The sequence below is a fragment of the Mesoplodon bidens genome (assembly GCF_964165515.1).
Source record: "Mesoplodon bidens genome assembly, chromosome: X".
Taxonomy (NCBI): domain Eukaryota; kingdom Metazoa; phylum Chordata; class Mammalia; order Artiodactyla; family Ziphiidae; genus Mesoplodon; species Mesoplodon bidens.
This window is the reverse complement of record NC_138163.1, coordinates 41,176,943-41,194,559: the sequence shown is the minus strand read 5'-3', so window position 1 is coordinate 41,194,559 and position 17,617 is coordinate 41,176,943. Positions and strand designations below refer to the sequence as shown.

The window sequence follows — 17,617 nt, the reverse complement described above, 5'->3', positions numbered from 1 at the left end:
CTGCATCAGGTCTTAGTTGCAGTATGCGGGATCTTTGTTGTGGCACATGGGATCCTCCCCTGCAGCACGCAGGCTCCTTGTTGCAGCACGTGGCTTCTCTCTAGTTGTGGCCTGCGAACTCAGTAGTTGCGGCACGTGGGCTTAGTTGCCCCACAGCATGTGGGACCTTAGTTCCCCGACCAGGAATGGAACCCACGTACCCTGCATTGGAAGGAGGATTCTTAACCACTGGACCACCAGGGAAGTCCCTCTCAGAGAGATCTTAAAGTTATCTCTCCCCTATCAATCTGTCCTTAAATATTTCATAGCCCTGTGTCATGTACAGCATAAATGTTAAGAGCTAAAAATACCTTGCTTCTATTCTATTTATAGGCTACTGAAATTTGATTCAAGCTATCAAATAGCACTTCCTGGATTAGCCAAATACATTAAGCAAAGGTAGGAAATGGGATAGCTGCCTTCCTGAATCACTTATCTAGAAATCCACAAAAGGAATTCCTGAATCAACCTTAGTGTCCCACCTAGACTTTCTTACCCAAATGAACATGAAGACAATTCTTTCCTTGGCTTGTGGGTTACAGGACTGTCACTAGTGCAATGAGGTGTTTTGTATACTATATGGTTACCAGAGGACAGAGTTTTTCACAAGAGGGGAAGGGATCTGAAGACAAAGGGAAGATGGAGGATGGAAATGCAGAGATACAAAATTTGAAACATTTTCTGATATACTTCCCACCCCCAGCCCACAGTTAACAACCACTCATCTGGTCATTTTATTTTTAAAAATGAGGAAATACCCAGAGAGGAAAGTGAGTTATCCTAGCTCACACAACTTATTGGGGGCAGGGCTAGGACTGAAAACCAGCTCTCTTAAGTGCTTTCCACTGACTAGCAAATGAATTTTCTTGTTATAAGGAGTCTGTCCTGAACCTATGCTACCAGAAGGCTCCCTGCAAACCTTCCTCAACCTATTGTCACCACCCATACCATCAACCCCACCACATAGTTTTATCATCATGACATTTTTAGCAGAGTAATAATTCAATAATCTTTCATTGTGCACTTTTTTTTTTTTTTGCCAAATACTATCCCAGCTGAATCTTGTCTAAGACACAAGGTACAAATGATGAATCATAACATCTGTAATAATGAAAATAATACCTCCTACTATTTATTTACCCTTCCAGCATCCTAGGCACTAGCCTGTGCTAAACCCTTTACGTGCATAATCTCATATAATACTCTGGTCAGCCTTGGATGTATGTACTATTATTATTCCCATTTTAAAGATCAGAAACTGAGACAAGGAGAAATTAAACAACTCCCTGCAAGTTACCACAGGCTATAAATGGTGAAGCTTGGATCTGAACCCAGACAACCTAGTACCAGATCCCTTGACAACCACCACACAAGTGTAACCCTTGTGGAGGACAGCTTCCTGTTTCTACCCACTCAGTTTCCCACAACACTGTTACTTAGACAGTTTCCCACTAAGAATCTCCTTTGGAATGGCAGGCCTAAAGTTATTTCCTGGTTTCAGCCTCACTTCTTCACCTCTTCAAAGCCATGCTACATAATCCCTTCATTCTAAGAGTTGGCTGGGATAATCCTTGCATTATTGCAGAAACTCCAGGTACTTACCAATAATACAGTTTCTCAAGAAATGGATTATCATAGGCAATTATCACAGCCCCTCTTTTCTTCCCCTCTCCAACTGAGAGACAGTTACTGAAACTCTAACACTTCCCTTCCTGTCTGATAATCAAGCACACTGAAAAAAAATAGATTGGTATTCCTGAAACAGCCAGTGGGCCAGGATACAGATTCTGTAAGTCACAAGATAGGGGAGGTTATGGGTAGGGCTAAAAGCCATCCAAAGCAAACTTAGAATCACAGCACAGTGTTGCAAAAGCTGATGGGACTAAGTAATCTTTGAATAAACCAATAGATATATAGATGAGGAGCTTGTATACAGGCACAATAGTATAAATATCAACCTGGATTTCAGCCCTACCTCAACCACTAATGTGTTTGGAAGCAAATTATAACTCAATTTTCTTCTATAAAATGGAGGTAATGACACCAGCCTGGCAGTCTTAAGATTAAATGAGATAATGTATGTAAAAGTGAAAGAGAATAGTAAATTGCTCTATATACTTGCAAGGGGTTTGTTTCTGAGCACCTTGTTACTATGAAAAAACTTGAAAACAACTTGCTCCAAACTACACATCTCCTCCTACTAATTCAGCAAAATTGACTTGTGCACAGTTGATAAGTAGGTACTTATTATTAACCTCTAACTTCTACCACCCTTATTGATCCAGTAGCTGCCTTTACTGATCTTTGTCTTAGTAATAATAATCTATTGCATTTGTTTAGCTTTTTATAGTTTACCAAGAATTTATTGAATTATTTTAACAAATCTGCAGGTATGAAATGTTGGTATCACATATTTACAATCAGTAAAATTGGGGCTTAGAGAGGTGATGTGACTTGAACAAGACTCCACTGCTGGTATAATCCACACTGAAAGGAAAGGTAACAGAAATAAGGAACAGAAATATGTTGTAAAGCTAATAATGCAGTCACTTACATAATACGGTTTTGTAGAAAAGTTCCTTCTCTACCTTGACAAAGAAAAGAAAAAAAGATTCTTCCAAAGTATCTGAAATAGCCACAGGTTCTTGTTTTGTTTGTAAAGGCAGTGACCAAGTTACAAAGACAAATAATTATCTATTAGAAAATGATGAATGGGGTTTTGCAATGTCACTAAAGTGGCTTCTAAGATAACCGCCTAAAGGAAGTATGGCCATGTTATTTCTGTTGCCGTTGTTTAGAAAAAAAAGTTATGAAATTTGATACTTTCTGTATTATTTAAAATATCTAAAAATATCATCCAAAGCAATTAGAATAGGGATAGGAGAAAAAGAAAATGGGAAAATAGAAGAGAAGTAATGTTTGAGGAGAGAGAAATGGAAAAGTAGGGTTGATACTGGAAAAGCTTTATCAGAAGTCCAGGCTCTTGTTCAACTTGTCCAAAAGAGTTTGGGCAAGGAACACAAGACACCAAGGAAAAATAAACACACACACACACACTGAGGCTGAGGAGCAAAGAGAACAAAGAAGCAGTTTATTTAGGGCAGAAGCTAAGAGTGCCGGCGTCATCGAGAGTGAGGAGTGCCCACAGGCTTGTTGATCCCCGTTTTCATCTTATTTTTAGTCCTTTGAATGGGTGGGGGTCTTTTTGATTAGGAGCAGAATACTCGAGGGGAAGGTTTAGGTGTGGCCTGGATTGCACCAGCTTGCATCAGCTTCCGGTCCTGCACATTTGCCTCCTGAAGCCACTGTACATGCGTTCTAAGAGCTGTTTGCCCTTATATTTTCCCTCACTAGTTGAGCACCACACCTGGAAGGTTGTACAGGGTCATCAGCAACCTGTGCATTTTTATTTGCACATGCTCCACTGTTTTCATGTTCAGAGTTTCTTGCTCAGATGCTACAGTTTCTGTTTTAGATGCCATTCTGACCTGCGTCATGGCCTCATTAAATGCAAAACAAGGAGGTGGCTTTGCCTTGTGCCTAATGCCTATACATGAGGAGGATGTCCTTGGGCCCCACCCTGTCTTCCCTGCCTCAGGGTGATCGCAAAGGCTTAAATGTTGTCTGGGGGTGAAATGACAAATTTATATGATCTTACATGAAAAGGCATTGACTAGGAGATCTGGGCTCTAGCACCAACTATGGCAGGGGATTTAGAAAATGATAATAATAGGGACTATAGTTTATTAAGCTCTTACCAGGTGTCAAGCTCTGTGCCAGATGCTTGATATGGATTAGCTCATTTAAGTCTCACAAACGTTGATAGTTACAATTATTATTATCACAATACTGTATTATAAATGAGTTGTTTGAGGCTCAGAAAGGTTAAGTAAATTACGCAAGGTCATACAACTTAAGCAAAAAATATGTGTATATCTAATTCTAAAGACTATGCTCCTATTAACATATAATACTGTCTTTCCATCTCACTTCAGTGAAACTCAATTTCCTCTCATATGAGTTATCCCTGGGATATCTTTCTGTTTTATCAGATAATCTGGTGTGTATCCATCCATGGTTTCAGGATGTGATTCAAAAGCACCGACTTCCTGAATAACTAGTCTTGTTTCAAGGAGACCATCCAACATGTACAAATGTCTATTCATAGTTCCTGGAGTATAGCCATGACTCAGCATCAAAATCAGCACATCTGGAATGGGACAGATCCTGAGGCCTGACAACATTTTAAGATCAGTACATAGCTCAATAATAGTACAATCAGTCTATGAACTGTTGGTGAGTCAAATCTAATTTAGGTAATAACTAGCACGTAATATTTCACGCAGTGGAGTAGTTTATAAAGAATGCTGAAGGTGACTTTGTGTACTTTCAAACATAAAAGGACTTTGAATCAGACAGATTCATCATGCTTGCCCCTAGTCAACTGTCATTTCCCACAAAAATACACAAAGAAGTTAGGCACATGCTGAATGATGAAAATCACTGCAGACGAATGAAGTACAGGTAGGATCTCTTTTTAACAAATACCACTTTAACATCCAGTTACATATAACATGATTATATTTGTGTCCCTGCCAACATTACATACTAATATTGTTTCTTGATATTTATGAAATATGTTCAATAAATCCTGTAAAACATAAGTAGTCATTTTATTCCCAAATCCTTTTTGTAGATGGTTTCCTGTATGACATCCTGAGTTCATCCAGCTGACAAGTTTCCTGAAGCACTGTCAAAGCTACAGAATTCAGTTTTGAGCTACCATAGCAACTGACAGGTTTATAGTGTTCCTTTATGAAGCAGTTTACACATTTCAGAATCTGTCCCTAAACTGGGCAGATCAGAGCTTTTTAGCTTATAATTCCATCCAAATAAACCAACAACAGGCTTTTACAACCGTTTTAAAAAAATCTATCAGGTCATCACTTTCTTAAAATAGGTCAGATTCTTATTATTAAATACACCTTAAGTTCTATTCAAATGAAGTCACAGCTGAAGAGCAATGCAGTTTCTTGAAAGGCACCACTGCTCTGGAACTAGCAAAACAATCTCTTTGTTTGTTCAATACCCTTCTCCTCACTCCCAGATGCTCCCAAATAATTATTAGCAAGCAAACACTGTGTACCCAAAACATTCACTTCAAGTAATGACTTTAGAATAACAACTTTAGAAGTCAGTAATAGAGTGTGACCCACCCTCTCCATACTAAGTAAAAACAGAATAGAAAATGTATAATAGCAGATTTTATATTGCTTCAATGTTATTCTACCAGTATGCTCTTGCATGTACATAAGATATAAACTGTAAGTACATGAAAATATGGCATTGTGTAACATATACTGCCATCAGTTATGGAAAAGAATGTTAACAAAAACACATAAATATTTCTATCATGTATTCATTATTCAACGATTATTTCTGGAAACCTACTACATGCCAGGCACTGTTCCAGCCACTGGAGGTACTGCAGTGGACAAAACAAAGAACCTGCTTTCTTGGAACTAACTTTCTGGAGTGGGAGACAGACAATAAACAGACAGACAGACAATATCAGATAATTATAAGCTTCACAAAAAGAAATAAAGCAGGATAACATGAAAGAGAGTAATGAGAGTTCGTTTTAGATAGGGTGGTCAGGGAATGCCTCTCTGAAAAAGTAACATTAAGGACCTCAGTGAAGTGAGGGAATGAACCAGGTGAAGATACAGGGAAAGAAACTTCCAGGTAGAAGGAATAGCACATTCAAAAGCCCTGGGGAGGGAATCAGCTTAATAGTTCTAGGAATAGCAACAACGGTAGGGTAGGAAACAGAAAAGGTTAGATGATCTCACAAAGATAGGCTGACTGTGGGCAATGGTACTGGATTTCCTATTTATTTTTAGTAAAATGGGAAGCAATTGGATAGTTGTGAGTAGAGTAACATGATGTAACTTACATTTGAAAAGGCTACTCTGTATGGAAGGGAAGGATAGAAGCAATAATCCAGGCTAGAGCTGATGGTAAGTTGGACCAACTTGACAGCAGTGGAGATGCTGATAGGATTTTACTGATGGATTGAGTGTGGAGTATCAGAGGATGATGCTGGTATTTTTGTCGTGGGCAACTGAACAATTGTTTATGGGGCTTGGGGATGATGGACAAGAGTTCAGTTTTATATGTTTCAATTTGAGCTGCCTAACTAACATCCAAGAGGAGAAGATGAGTAGGCAGTTGGATAGTTGACTCTGGAGATTAGGGGAAAGACCAGAGCTATAGATATATTTTTGAAAGTCATCAGTATATAGGTAGTATTTAAAGCCACAGGATTAATTAAAGTCACCTAGGGTATAGTGTAGATAAGATAAAGAGAAGAGGACCAAGGGCTGAGATCTGGGACCCTCCAATATATAGAGGCCAAAGAGATGAGGAGGTACCAACAAAGGACACTAAGGAGAGGCCAAGGAGGTGAGAAGAAAACCCAGAGTTTGTGGTATCCCAGAAACCAAGTATGGAAAACGTTTCAAGGATAAAGTGATAGACAATGTCAAAAGCTACCGATAGGCCAAGTAAGATAAGAATGGTCTAACAAATTTGGCAAACTGAAGATAGTTGGTGACATTGATAAGGAAATAAGTGGAATGTCTGGAGCAAAACTCAGATTAAAGTGGGTTCAGGAAAAAATGGGAGGGAGACATGAGTATGGATAACTCTCTTGAGAAGTTTGCAATGAAGGGACATAAGGTGCTCTTACTAGGAGGAAGTCACTCATTTCTTCCCTCTTGAAAACAGGAATGGAGAACATCTCACGTAAAGGTTTGATCCTGTTGTTACTTAGATTTTTGTCGTACCTGTTTAGTAACAGTGAATGTTCTTATTTGAGGGATGCAGGCCAGAGTATTTTAGGATTGTACTTATCAAAGGGTACCATACCAAGGTAGAACATTTTTCTGAGACAATTAGAAACTATCAAAGTTTAGTTTCACCAGTGATTACTTTAACAGATACTTTCCATCTGCTCAAATTGTTTTACAAAGGTATCTCCATCTTGTCACATTTCCAATGAAATATTATTTTTAAAAGCCTGCAATTTCTCCAGACTGTAGAACATCTTTACTTTCCATCTATGTGCAACCTGAGATTTCATTGTTTTTCTTCTAAATTTGTCTTCTGCAACAAAAGCAATCAGAAACAACTTTAACTATATCTTTATAGGGCACTTTTAAAACTTGGCTATTGGTCTAGAAACATGATTGAAAATCAGAATCAAGGGATATCAGAAATTCTTGTTCTAGGGAACATAAAGCCTTTATTGTATTTTGAAAACTCTGAAACTGAGGGATCAGTTTCAGATGTAACTGTCCATACTCCCAAAGGGCTCCAATAAGTGCATATCTCTAGGCAAGAGGATTTGTATTCTGGCTTAGATTGGCAGCCTATTTGAGATTCAGAGCATGGATGATCCTATTTCATCATTCAGGCTCTTGCTGTTTGCTTCTTCTCCCACACGCCCCTCATCATCTTTCCTTATACTTTTCTTTTTCCATTTTCTCCCTCTTTTCCTCTTTCTTACTGATGTTTTCTCTTTTCCATTAAGTGGAAATAAATATATTTTTGGATTCCTGGCTGTCCTTATTTTAAATATACTGGAGCACTCTTTCTTCTCAATACATTTTCTTTTCTTTTCTTTTTTTAAAATAAATCTATTTATTTATTTATTTTTGGCTGCATTGGGCCTTCGTTGCTGTACGCAGGCTTTCTCTAGTTGCGGCGAGTGGGGGCTACTCTTTGTTGCAGTGTGAGGGCTTCTCACTGTGGTGGCTTCTCTTGTTGCAGAGCACAGGCTCTAGGTGCATGGGCTTCAGTAGTTGTGGCTCGTGGGCTCTAGAGCGCAGCCTCAGTAGTTGTGGCACATGGGCTTAGTTGCTCCGCAGCATGTGGGATTTTTCCGGACCAGGGCTTGAACCCATGTCCCCTGCATTGGCAGGGGGATTCTTAACCACTACACCACCAGTGGAAGTCCCTCAATACATTTTCATTAGTTGTTTGGCTTCAGAATATTTTCCATGCATTACTTGAAGATTAGACCAGTTTTGTAACTTTGTGAGTTTACTTTTTTTAAAGTACTTATGATAAAAAAGTTATTTTTTACTTGTATGTCGGCAGAGCTTTACTGTTTTTCACTGGACTGACTGCCCTTCATAAAAATGAATTTCCTGCTTTAAGAGAACTGGTTCTTTATAATCATCTGCTTAAAAGCTCTAAATTCACTCATAATTTTAAGTGGTAGGTCTGCCTACTCACCTACTTTCTCACTTTTTTTGATAGCTGCTTTTGAGGTTGGGTTAGACAATGTTTCTTAAATGACTTTAGGGGCTTCTCATCAAAATAGAACCTCAGTTTCTATTTTTATGGCCTGTGCCTTTGACTGCTGTATTGGTGCTGATACAATCATAGGCATCTATCCAGATCTTCTTTTCACAGACATTTCCTGAGCATCCATTTTGCACTCAAGGCTGCAGATATGAAAGCAAGCAAGACACAGGGTTCCCTGCCATCAAGTTTATGGAAGGAGAGCCAAAGAAACCAGAAACCAAAAAACAACAACAAAAAAACCCCACAGTAACTCACTACACACTTGTCAGAATGGCCAAAATCCAGGACACTGACAACAACAACAAATGATGGCAAGGATGCTGAGCAACAGGCACTCTCATTCTTTGCTGGTAGGAATGCAAAACGGTACAGCCACTTTGGAAGATAGTTTGGTGATTTCTTACAAAACTAAACATACTCTTACCATATGATCCAGCAATCATGCTCCTTGGTTATTTACCTAAAGGAGTTGAAAATTTCTGTGCACACAAAAACCTGTACACAAATATTTATCGCAGCTTTATTCATAATTGCAAAAACTTGGAAGCAACCAAGATGTCCCTCAGTAGGTGAATGGATAAATAAACTGTGGTACATCCAGACAACGGTATATTACTCTACTAAAAAGAAATCAAGCCATGAAAAGGCTTGGAGGAATCTTAAGTTCTTATTACTAAGTAAAAGAAGCCAATCTGAAAAGGCAATATAAGTGATGATTCCAACTACACGACATTCTGGAAAAGGCAAAACTATGGAGACAGCAAAAAGATCAGTGGTTTCCAGGGGTTGAAGTGAGGGGGAGGGATGACTAGGCAGAACACAGAGGATTTTTAGGGCAGTGAAAATACTCTGTATGATATTATAATCATGGATACATGTCATTATACATTTGCCCAAACCCATAGACTATACAACACTAAGAATGAACACTAATGTAAACTATGGACTTTGGGTGATTATGATGTGTCAGTGTAGGCTCATCACTTGTAACAAACATACCACTCTGGTGCGGGATGCTGATAATGGGAGAGGCTATACATGTGTGGGGGCAGGAGGTATATGGAAAATCTCTGTACATCCCTCTTAGTTTTGCTGTGAACCTAAAAATGCTCTAAAAAAATAAAGTCTTTAAAAATTAAATTATATAAACTTACAGTTAAATAATTTATAATATAAGCAAAATTAATAAACAAAATGGTTACTATAGAGTGTGAGCTTTCTCTTGGGCTACTGGCAGAAATGTGAATTGATAGAATCTTTTTTGGAGGCAGTGTGGCTGAGATTACTACTTGTCCCCTAATACTCATTCTCCTCTCCTTCAGTGTAATGAAACCCCCATGTTTTAGCTGGGCACATGGGCATACAAAATGAAGGCTACCATGACAACATTAAGTTCTTGCCTAAGAGGTATAAACAGAAGTGTTATCTCCAATCTCTGTCATGACTTTAAAGAGAATAGACCATTTCTCCCCTTTCCCTTTCCCCCTTTCTCCACTCTGCTTCTTAGAATGTGGTCCTAGTAGTGAGCCATCTTTGATTAAGCAGATGAGGAAAACACCCTAGGCATGGCAGAACAAGTTTGGAATAGCCCAGGGCCTTTGACCTCATGAAGTAAAGCTTCATGCAGCCCTGGATTAGCTACCTCCAGACAGTTACGTGAGAGCAAAATAAACCACTTTCTTATTTAAGAAGAGCCTGCAACCTAATTAGAGGCGTATTTAGCACTGTGTATAAAAGTCCTTTTCTTTGGCTGCGCCACGTGGCTTGCGGGATCTTAGTTCCCCGACCATGGATTGAACCCAGGCCCACGGCAATGGAAGTGCTGCGTCTTAACCACTGGATCCCCAGGGAATTCCCTAAAAATCCTTTAAAAGTTCATAACCTTTTAAGCCCAAATTTCCAGGTAATCAAAGTATGCGCTTATACAGTCCAACCCCTCATTTTCTACATAGGCTTTGAGTCAGCTACATTTAAGCTGTGTAGCACTTCTTTGGCTAAAGTCTCCAACCAGATAACTGGGGGGAAAAATCATACTGAACCACCCCACTTGCAAATATAACCACAAATGCTGAAGTAGAAACTTTTCACAGTGACAAAACACAATGTGATAAAACTCCAACATCCCCTTTGAGGCCTTCAAAGTCCTTACTGTGCTAAATAAGTGCTAGAGAACTCTCTCTGGCCATCTGGAGATTCTACTAATATGAGCTGCTCTCAGGTACCACAGCACTTTTCCCACCACCATGAGCTGCTGCCACAGTTTTCTGAATGATGTTCTGATGGTGCACTCATGTAATTTTAATCCTATGCTGCTTCACCTTTTCCAGATGTTGATAGCTCATCCACATGCTTTGGTTATTAGCAAAATGCCCTGGAGTTCGTTTCCTCTCAATGAATCAATACTAATTCCACCAATAATGTACACTTTTCTTCCTGAAAAAGTGCCAGATAAAGGAGATGGCTGATTCCATAGTTAGAGAGTAATCACTGCTGGATGAGCAAAGTCAAACATTCCTAGAGAAAAGAGAACTACTTGTAGTAGAATCACGCCTATAGAAGCATGGCTTTGTCTTCCTTTGACTGAGCATCCGTGGGAGAGTTAGAATGACTCATACCTCCTACCCTCCAACCCTGTTCCATTCCACTTCCTATCCTCCAACCCTACTTCATTCCTTAGAAGTGGGCAGAATGCTCTTCAGAAATTCCTAGGCCCTCCTGATTCTCTTGATACTTACTATCAAAAGACGATGAGATACATGCATAAATTTATACACAAAACATACTTGGCTTCCACTGTCTATCACCGTGGCTTATATACAGATGAGAAAACAAGCCAGAGAAGTTAAATGATTTTCCCATAACCTCCTTTCATTCTAGCTTACGTTTTTAAGTACTGCCACTGCGATCATTTTTCAGCTTTGCAAAGACTTGACTGTTTTTTCCAAATCCATTTGGCAGACTTTGCTTTCTTTCTTTTTTTATTCAATCTAGATTAGTCTCCATACCCCCAAACTAAAGCTGTCCCTCTGTCTGTTTATCATAACTTCCTAACAAATTCCCAAGCTTGAATGAATCCAACTTTCAGGTTTTCTCTGTGCCTATACCGGAGAAGGTGGGTGCTGAAGGAATAAGTCCCACAATAGATTAGTTCCATGATAAAGTTATAATATTCAATTTCACACGAACCCACAGTACTACTCAGAAACATTACATGTCTCTGTTCAGCTTTATTCCATTCTTGACAACAATTACAAACTTCTTCCAGTATCTCCAATCCTCTCATCTCCTCTCCCCAATCTCAGCACATGACTTTGTTTCTTTAAAAACAAAATTGAATAAGGACATACTGTATAGCACAGGGAACTCTTCTCAATACTCTGTAATGACCTATATGGGAAAAGAATCTAAAAAAGAGAGGATATATGTATATGTATAACTTATTCACTTTGCTGTACAGCAGAAACTAACAGAACATTGTAAATCAACTATACTAAAAATTAAAAAATAAATAAAAACAAAATTGAAGCTATCAGATGGAAATTCCCTCATCTTCTTTTTTTTTTTTTTTTTTTTTTTTTGTGGTATGTGGGCCTCTCACTGTTGTGGCCTCTCCCGTTGCAGAGCACAGGCTCCGGACACGCAGGCTCAGCAGCCATGGCTCACGGGCCCAGCCACTCCACGGCATGTGGGATTTTCCTGGATCGGGGCATGAACCTGTGTCCCCTGCATTGGCAAGCAGACTCTCAACCACTGTGCCACCAGGGAAGCCCCCCTCATCTTCTTGATTCCACATTTTCCACACACCCTCTCTTCCTTCCCTACTGCTATAATAAAGGAGTATATTTCCTATTAAGGTAAAACTCCTCATGTGTGTTTTGGATTCCAACCCTGATCACATTATCAGGAATCTTACCATTTAATTTTTTCTTCTCATATATCTTCAACATACGTGAGATGTATGTATACATACATACATAAATATCAGGTGGATATATCCATTAGCATTTAAATATGCTCATTTCTCCCCAAACTTAAAAAAAAAAAACTATCTTGTGCATATATTTGTCTCCAGCTACTGCCCCAATACTCCCATCTTCTTCACAGCCAAATTTCTAGGAAGAGTTGTCTATACTTGCTATTTGTCGGAAGCCATCCTGGAGCCATTGCACCATGACAAAGTCATGAGCAACGGAAGGCGAAACTGCAAGGCAGCGCCGTGCCAGGAAGGTGGACTACAGCTCCGTTGTTATGTTTTATGATAATAAATTTACATACAGGGGCAATTTGGGGGGGATGTTGCTCCACGTGAAAGAAAAAGTCCTCTAGGACTCCCCCTCCTGAAACTACCATAGAATGGGAAGTACCCACTAAAGCCCCGGGGAAATGAGTAAAGAATTAAGAGCCTGGAACTAAGGGGATGTTTTTATGAAAAACACCCTCTAGTATGGAGTTATGGCCATGGGCCGGAGTTCCTGATGACATAGGAAATTTATGGTTCTATTATAAAGGAAGATTAATTATAGAAAAGCAAATGACTAGAGCAGAATTGGTTGCCAGGATAGGGAGAAAACACTGTCTCAGTTGAAGGAAACAACAAGAAAGAGCATGCAGGTACATTGTAAATATTTTCATGGAACCACTGTAAAAGGTTGCCCATGCAAGAAGAGAAATAGGAACAAGTAGCTCCAACTTTTACAATTAAAATAATCGTATAACTGCTTGGCTTGGTTACTAAGAAATAACCTGTGATTAATGGGAACTTGGGGAAATATTTTAATAGGACATCTAGAAACTAGGGGATATTTTTTTTAAAAAAATCTTTATAGAACATTTTGAGGTTTGATTGTGCTAAGATTGTTTGGCCACGTACCTGGTAATGTAATCAGCTACAATATATAAACCTGTGATTGTAAACAATAGAAGAAGAATGAAGAATAAAGACTTGAGAAAGAGAAACATGCAATGCTGATACTTTAAGAAGTGTAATAGAATTATTTCCTTCGCCGATGCTATCCATCCCTCGGGTATCCCTGGACTCTCTGGAGCTGGACTCCAGCAGCTATTTTCACACCTCCCACTCACTCTTCACCACTCCATTCCCTTCTAGCTTCTTCCTTCATCCCACCACCAATCCATGACTCTCCTGAAACATGTCCCACTAAAATAACTAATGGCCTCCATGTTACTGAATCCAATCAACATTTTTTATCCCAATCTTAGTGGCATTCACCTGTTTACCACCATCCTTCTTGAAACACTGTTCCCTTGGCTTTTCTCACACCAGTTTCCCAGTTTTCCTTCTACCTCTCTGGCCACACTTTTCATTTCAATTTTAGGTTCACCCTTTACTTATCCTAATATTAAATGAAGTTCTTTGAAGCCCTCATCTTTTTTGACTCTATGTTCTCCCTACGTAATTTTATCCACTCCCAGAGCTTCCATTACTATCTATATGCCAATGACTTTCAAACATATATCTCTCACTCAAGCTACTTTTCTGAGCTCCAGACCTGTATATCTAATTGTTCTCTCAAAATTTTCACTTAGAAGTCTCAAACACACCTCAAATGCAAACTATCAAACACCAAAATCATGATCTTCCATCTGAAAATGGGTATTTAGAGAAGGAGATCTGTGATGTGTGTGGGTATGAAATGATGGTTGAAGATAAATGAGAGAAAGGAATCTAGGATGATTCCTATGTTTCTGGTTTAGGACACTGCTTGGGAATTTATGCTACCATTTGGTACTGGAAATAGAGGAAAGGAAAATGATGATAAATTGCATTAATGTTTTGAATATTTATAATCCCTATGTGTATTCATGTTCTTTGAAACAGAGAAAACTGAATTATATCATCCATTTGTGTTTTGAAATCATGTATTGAAGGATCATCTGGCTATTTTAAGAAAATCTGCATACATGGAATTTATCACTGTTCTAGGGAAGATATACTTTCTTCTCCATGCCTTTCTTTGATAAGTACAGGTTTGTTATTTACACAGCTTAAAAATATTATTAGTGACTGATGTGCAAATGAATGAAAGCATATGGCAGGACACCAAGTCTCCTGACTTCCATTCCAGTGCTCTTCCCACACTACCACAACTACCCATACCAGATATTTAATATATTATAATTATTATAATAAGGGCCTATGCATATACATTATTATCTCTGTTTTCTTCAAGAAGAAAGTGAAGCTCTGAGAGATTAGTTATCACATGCAACTTAAAAAGCTAGGACTTGGTGGCATCAGAATTCAGTTCCAGGTCTTCCTGGCTCCTAAATCTGAGCTCTTTCTCCAATTTCACACTGTCTGCTAAGGTATTAAATGATAAAAGATTTAATACATGAACTCTCCTAGGGGTATGTGCATTTGAAAATCCTCACAACCTCCCCACTGGCAAAGAAAAACAAAACAAGCAAAGTAATCATTTTAGTGGTAAAATCTCAGGGAAAGTGAATGTGACAAGCCAATGAAGATGATACTTGTAGGCAGGCCTGTCAACTGCTTCCCAAATCATATCATGTAGGCACCTGCCTACCTACTCTGTGACTCCACGTTATCCATCTCCCCAGTATAAGTCTTGATCCCACAGAGAATGGAAGACATAATTCCAAATCTTCTCAGTATTGCCCCATGAGACTCTTGGAGCAGCATGGAATAATGGAAAGAGCCCAGATACTGAAACCACACAGATCTAAAGAAGACACTTCAGCTCTCTGCACTTAATTTTTCTTATCTATAAAATGAAGGCAGGGGCTCCCCTGGTGGCGCAGTGGTTGAGAGTCCGCCTGCCGATGCAGGGGACACGGGTTTGTGCCCCGGTCCGGGAGGATCCCACATGCCGTGGAGCAGCTAGGCCCATGAGCCATGGCCGCTGAGCCTGTGCATCCGGAGCCTGTGCTCCACAGCGGGAGAGGCCGCAACAGTGAGAGGTCCGCGTACCGCAAAAAAAAGAAAAAAAAAAAAAAAAGAAGGCAGTAATACTTGGGGCTTAGGAAATAATTAAATGGGATAGTGCAGTGGTCCCCAACCTTTTTGGCACCAGGGACCAGTTTCCTGGAAGACAATTTTTCCATGGACTGGGGAGGGGGGGTGCGGCAGGAGGGGGTATGGTTTGGGGATGGTTCAAGTGCTTTACATTTATTGTGCACTTTATTTCTACTATTATTACATTGTAATATATAATGAAATAATTATACAACTCACCATAATGCTGATAGGAGGCGGAGCTCAGGCCATAACGCAAGCTATGGGGAGCAGCTGTAAATACAGATGAAGCTTTGCTCACTCACCCACCGCTCACCTCCTGCTGTGCGGCCCGGTTCCTAACAGGCCACAGACGGGTACTGGTCCATGGCCCAGAGGTTGGGGAGCCCTGGGATAGTTCACATAAAATGTCTGCAGCATAGTGGCCATAATAACTCAATTGTTATTAGCTGCCTTCAGCTTCTCCCATATCCAGGAGTCACCTCCTATTAATTCTTTGAAGACACTCTGAAAAATACATCAAAAGGAACCAGCAACCTACCCCACCCCCACTCCTCCAAGTTGCAGAAAAATACAGGTGATATTTCTCCGATTTTCAAAAAAATACCCTGAAAGCAGCTTTTCATTTACAGGTAAGATCTTAGCATTAAAAAAATAATAAGAAGAATCCAATAGTTGTTCTGTCTCTCCTTTGTTTAATCCTATTGTTTAAATAATCATTTTTAACATTTCTACTGCCTTTCACAACATTAGGCAGAGTCAGGACAGCTGGCTCACTCTACAGATGAAGAAATAAAGATGGAGAGGGGGTAGGATGTCCATCCTAAGGTCACAGGACTATATGGGAAAGATCTAGAACTAAAACCCTGATCTCTTAGTCCTTAGTTTATTACTTAATAATAATAAATCTATGCAATTAAGTCTTGAACGCTCTAAAAATTCTAGACATTAATAAAATTTTAACCAAAAACAGCTGATAAATGCCCTATATTCATGTTCTGGTTTTATATATCTTTTTACATATTAAAAAAAGAAAGCTAACCTGGAAGCATCCAAAATGAGTGCAATGTATAAAAGTGATGGTCAGATTTAAACCTTAATTATGGATTCTTTCAAAGGAAAATAAGCATCAAATGTATAAAATGTTAGTTCATTTCAGAGCAAAAGCAGTGAAAATTGTAATTTTTATTTTAATAACCTACTATATATGTAACCATAATATTCAAATAAATGAAATCACCATATATACAGGTATGCATGTTCCATAAATTAAATCAAAATATCATATAAAGGTAAATTAAATCATTCATTTTGGAGGAGCTCTATGGTTATTTCTGAGCTTAAGAGAGAAAAGTTATGGCAAAGTGGAAGATTCTCACTTATAGAAAAAAAATCACCTAGAAAACAATCTCAGAAAACCTCTTAACTCTAAAACGCAACTATTCTTACCATTTCTAAAGGACCAGGTTTGCTTATAAGAGGTATGATTTGTATAGAAAGTAAAGGCTAATAAGAAAACAACAATAAAAATTAAAATCACTAGTGTTATTTATACTGATTAACCAGCACCTATTAATTAGCTTCATGCAAAAAATTACATTATTTCCCCAAATTAACATTATGTCAAGTCAAACAATTTTTGCCACTAAAGAGACTTATGAACCCATTTAAAAAGAGGTGAAGAAAGTGAAACAAATAATTATTCAAAACAATTTACCTCTAATCCCCTCTCTCCCTCCCCCAAATTTAAGTTCCAGACTTACTATAAGTGAATAATGTGTCCAGTTATAATCAAATTCTTCTGCAATATCACTGACATCTGCTCATTGAACAGCTTCTTAGCTTAGTGGATTTTAAATGACCTTAGAACTGAAGTCTTTATGTAGGAGGAGCTCTGCTTTATCCACCAAATGTACTGTCATGAGAAAATGTGCATTCAAAGCAGTTCAGCATTCAAGGTTACATTTGTCAAAAGACTCAGAGGAAATCATGAAGTTCATCTGAGTGATTTTCTTTCCCTTTTAATTAGTTCCTGATACAGCATTTCAGTATGCTAATGTTATTTTACTATGTGACTCACCACACTGGGAGTTAAAAGATAATCCAAAGGTAAGTATGTGATTGATAGGACTATGCCAGGACTATAAACTCACTGTGTTGAGTTTCAAATATCTTTAAGTACGAAGAGATTCATAAGTGGACAAGGAA

General features: G+C 38.8%; 1 protein-coding gene across 1 annotated transcript in view; it reads right to left on the bottom strand.

The window, feature by feature from the left end:
* The window catches only part of IL13RA2 (interleukin 13 receptor subunit alpha 2), a 51,898-nt gene that overhangs the window by 20,826 nt on the left and 13,455 nt on the right, over nucleotides 1–17,617 (bottom strand). The gene's annotated exons all lie outside the window — the stretch shown is intronic.